Source organism: Apium graveolens, chromosome 8 (assembly GCF_009905375.1).
Source record: "Apium graveolens cultivar Ventura chromosome 8, ASM990537v1, whole genome shotgun sequence".
Lineage (NCBI taxonomy): Eukaryota > Viridiplantae > Streptophyta > Magnoliopsida > Apiales > Apiaceae > Apium > Apium graveolens.
In genome coordinates this window covers 100080512-100085807 of record NC_133654.1, presented here as the reverse complement: position 1 = coordinate 100085807, position 5296 = coordinate 100080512, and positions in this window count along the sequence as shown.

Genomic DNA, 5296 nt, shown 5'->3' with positions numbered 1-5296 from the left:
ATTCTGAAGAAAACGAAGTTAGTTCATCAAGCAATCAGGTAATCACTACTGATTTAACACAGCTTACTAAAGAAGAGTGCAATGATGCTTTCAATGACATGTCTACTGAATTGTATCATTTGCGTGTGTCTCTTAAATCTCTTGCTAAAGAAAATAGTAGGATCAAAGAGAACAATCTGTTTTTAAGTAATAGAAATACTGTGTTAGAAAATAAGTTGATTGACCTAGAGAAAACCAAATTGCATTGTATATCTGTTGAAAATGAACTAGCTGAATCTGTTAAGAAAGTAGAAATACTTTCCAATCAATTAGAGAAAGAGCAAGAGGTGATTAAAGCCTGGAAAACATCTAGGGATGTAAGTGCTCAAATTGCCAAAGTCCAAGGAATTGAATCATTCTGTGAAACTGCCTGGGATAAAAATAAAAAGAAACTGGAATTAATTGATGGACTGTCAACGGATGTGGAATCAACGGATGATGAAAGTTATCCGTTGAAGGAAGAAAAGGAACATCCGTTGAAGGTTCCTCAATTAAAACAGGCAGATGTTTCTAAAAGAGAAAATCTAAAGAAACTCAACAAAAAGTTTGGTTCAACTTCAAAGAACTTTGTCAAAGAAGAAGCAAGCACATCCAAAGATGTCAGAAAGGTGAATGTAGGGCACATGACCTTAGAACAGTTAAACAATAGGCTCAAGATGGTTGAGGATAAAAAGGAATCCAAAAGGAAATCCAACAGAAATGGGAAGGTAGGAGTTAACAAACATAACAATTACACACCTGACAAGTATGCTCCTAGAAAAAGCTGTGTGCATTGTAGTAGTGTTAATCATCTATCTGCTAATTGTAAATCTATTAAGAAATCTCCCATAACTGTACCCTCTTCCATGCCTAACATGTCTGTATCACCTCTACATGCTATGCCTGTTATGTCTCAACAAAATCCTTATGCACATTTTGCAAACATGCCATATTTTAACAATCCTTATCTTGCTGCATTCAGTATGCCTCAAATGCCATACAATATGCCAATGTGGAATAACATGTATGCACAATCCATGCCTAATAATTCTATAAATGTGCTGGATAATGTTGTGACTAACCCTACACCTCAACCAACCACATCTAAGACCAAGGTTGACTCAAACTCACCTAAGTCTAAAGATGCAGGAGGAATGAAGTCTAGGAGAAAGGCTAACAAGAATGGACCCAAGGAAACTTGGGTACCAAAATCAAATTGATTGATTTTGTGGTGTGCAGGAAAATAGAAGAAATCTATGGTACTTGGACAGTGGCTGTTCAAGACACATGACTGGAGATTTCTCCCTGCTCACAGAGTTTAAAGAGAGAGCTGGCCCCAGCATAACCTTTGGAGATGACAGCAAAGGGTTTACTATGGGATATGGCTTGATTTCAACAAGGAATGTCATCATTGAAGAAGTTGCATTAGTTGATGGTCTCAAGCACAACTTACTGAGTATCAGTCAACTATGTGATAGAGGGAATACAGTTTCCTTCAATTCTGAAGCCTGTGTTGTCACTAGTAAGGAAGACAACAAAGTGGTTCTAACTGGAGTTAGAAAAGGAAATGTGTACTTAGCTGACTTCAACTCTACAGATGCAGAATCTATTACTTGTCTCTTCAGCAAAGCAAGTTCAGTTGAGAGTTGGCTATGGCACAAGAAGCTATCCCATTTGAATTTCAAAACAATGAATGATCTAGTCAAAAAGGACTTAGTAAGAGGAATTCCTCTTGTTGAATTCTCAAGGGATGGTCTGTGTGATGCTTGTCAGAAAGGCAAACAAAGGAAAGCATCATTTCAGAAGAAGCTTGAAACAACAATTGATGAACCATTACAGCTGCTACATATGGATTTGTTTGGACCAGTCAATGTATTGTCAATAGCAAGAAAAAGATATTGCTTAGTGATTGTAGATGATTTCTCAAAGTTCTCATGGGTCTGTTTTCTTGGATCAAAGGATGAAGCAAGTGAAATCATTATCAATCACATCAGGCAAGTCAATAATCATCCTGACTTGAAGGTAAGAAACATCAGGAGTGACAATGGAACTGAGTTCAAGAATTTGACATTAAGGCTGTTCTGTGAAGAAAATGGAATCATGCATGAGTTCTCAGCTCCAAGAACACCTCAGTAAAATGGGGTAGTTGAAAGAAAGAACAGATCTTTAATTGAGGTTGCCAGAACAATGCTTGAAGAATCAAAGTTACCAACATATTTTTGGGCTGAAGCTGTTAATTGTGCCTGTTTCACTCAAAATATTTCTTTGATCAATCAAGCTAAAGGCATGACTCCTTATCAGTTGTTCAAGAAAAGAAAACCAACTCTAAACTTTCTTCATGTCTTTGGATGTAAATGTTTTATACTGAGGAATCAATCTGACCATAAAGGGAAGTTTGATGCAAAGGCTGATGAAGAATATTTGTTGGTTATTCAGCTGGAAAATCTTATAGGGTCTACAATCTAAGAACCAACATTGTTATGGAATCTGTGCATGTTGTGTTTGATGATAAAAAGATTGATGGACTAACAGATGAGGGACATAATGAGAGACTCAAATTTGACAACATTGAGATATATTGTGATGATAGTGAAGAGGAGACTGATGGAGATGACACTTCAAAAGGGATTCAAAACATGCCCCTGGATAATGCACAAAATACTGCATCCATTGATAGAAGCAATGCAGTATCCGTTGAAAGACATAGTGCATCATCCGTTGAAGTACAAAATGAAGCATCCGTTGATCATAGTTCATCAACGGATAATCGATTTACATCATCAGTTGATAGAACTCCAAGTTCCCTGCAAAGGACCAACAACTCAGGGGGAGTTTCAACTAGTCAACACTCTGTCTCACATCATGACAATACTGAGGCCACCTCATCTAGAGCACATCTTCCACCACAAAGGAAATGGACCAAGAATCATCCCTTTGAACTGATCATTGGTGATGCATCATCTAAAGTGCAAACAAGAAGAGCTACTCAAGATGAATGTCTGTATAGTAGTTTTCTATCTCAGGAGGAACCTAAGAAAGTGGAAGAAGCTCTATTGGATCCAGATTGGACATTAGCTATGCAGGAAGAGCTAAACCAATTTGAGAGAAACCAAGTTTGGAAGCTGGTACCCAAACCAAAGAACAAGAGTCCTATTGACACAAAGTGGGTATTCAGAAACAAGATGGATGAAAATGGCATTATCATAAAGAATAAAGCCAGACTGGTTGCTAAAGGCTATTCTCAGCAAGAGGGAATAGATTTTGATGAAACATATGCTCCTGTTGCAAGACTTGAAGCCATCAGAATATTTCTAGCCCATGCAGCCCATGCCAATTTCAAAGTCTATCAAATGGATGTCAAGAGTGCATTTCTAAATGGGAAATTAGAGGAAGAAGTATATGTAAGTCAACCTCCAGGATTTGAAGATCCAAATTTTCCAGACTATGTGTATTATCTGTTGAAAGCACTCTATGGACTGAAGCAAGCACCTAGAGCCTGGTATGAAACCTTATCAAAATTTCTTTTGGAGAATCACTTCACTAGAGGTACTGTTGATAAAACTCTCTTCTTTAGGGATGTTAATGGCTCTAGTATACTTGTTCAAATTTATGTAGATGACATAATATTTGGCTCTATAGATGATAAACTTTGCAAAAAGTTTGCTAAGCTAATGCAAAGTAAATATGAAATGAGCCTAATGGGAGAACTAACCTATTTTCTTGGTTTACAAATTAAACAAGTTAGTGATGGAATTTTCATTAGTCAAACTAAATATATTCATGATCTTTTAAAGAAGTTTGACTTAATGGAATGCTCATCTGCAAAAACTCCCATGGCCACTGCCACCAAACTTGAATTAAATAAGACTGAAAGGTCTGTGGACATTACAAGTTATAGAGGCATGGTTGGTTCACTTTTATATTTAACTGCTAGCAGACCAGATATAATGTTTGCTACATGTCTGTGTGCTAGATTTCAAGCTGATCCTAGGGAGTCTCACTTAATTGCTATCAAGAGAATTTTCAGATATCTCAAGGGTACACCAAATTTAGGAATTTGGTATCCTAGAGAATCTGGCTTTGATCTAATTGATTATTCAGATGCAGACTATGCAGGTTGCAAAATAGACAGGAAAAGTACAACAGGCTCCTGCCAATTCCTGGGAAACAAGCTTGTATCATGGTTTAGCAAAAAGCAAAATTCAGTCTCTACTTCTACAGCTGAGGCTGAATACATTGCTGCTGGAAGTTGCTGTTCTCAAATGTTATGGATGAGGAATCAACTCCTTGATTATGGACTTCATGTTGATAGAATACCTATCTTTTATGACAACACAAGTGCCATAGCCATAACAGAGAATCCTGTGCAGCACTCAAGGACCAAGCACATTGATATTAAGTACCACTTCATCAGGGAGCATGTCATGAATGGTACAGTGGAACTACATTTTGTTCCAAGTGAACAACAAATTGCTGACATATTTACCAAGCCACTTGATGAATCAACATTCACAAGATTGGTAAGTGAGCTAGGTATGCTTAATTACTCTTAAAATTCATGTCTTCTTTGCAATTTGATGAGAAGCCTGAAATATATTAGTTGCTAGAACAAATTTGACTTTTAACAAAGTTTATTCCATCAACGGATGTTCCCTATCCGTTGAAAGTCAAAATTGCTCTATCAACGGATATTCATTATCCGTTGAAAGACAAGTATAACTCTGGAACTTTTATCCGTCAACGGATAAAGCTGAAGTACCTTTCAACGGATGACAATTTACATTATCCGTTGAAATGTCACATCAGACGTTTGAGGTGTTTCACAGCCGTTGATTCTATTTTCTTAACCGTTGATACCATACATACATCTGTATGTATTGGTTTTAAAGGTAGTTATTAGAATACTTACAGTTTATTCTTAAACGGCTGAAATTCACTAACACCTATTTATTGATTAATCCTTTATTTATTTCTTTTTCTTTGAAAGCATATAAGCCCTTCTGATTGTTCATTATTACTTTACGCTTTCTTAGAATTTCAAGCATTTACCATTTTCTCTCTACAAAACCTTCAAGTTATTCTCTGCAATTTCTACTCACAACAATGGCACCAGTCGTGAAGATTATGTCTCAATCTGGGTTCATCTACGAGAAGAACAATTTCATAGCTCTGGTAGAAAAGAATGAAGCCCACTCAGATTATCACAAAATGATGGACTTCATCAAAAACTGTAAACTTAGCTATGCAATGCTGGAAGCCCCAACGATTTTCTGTGAAG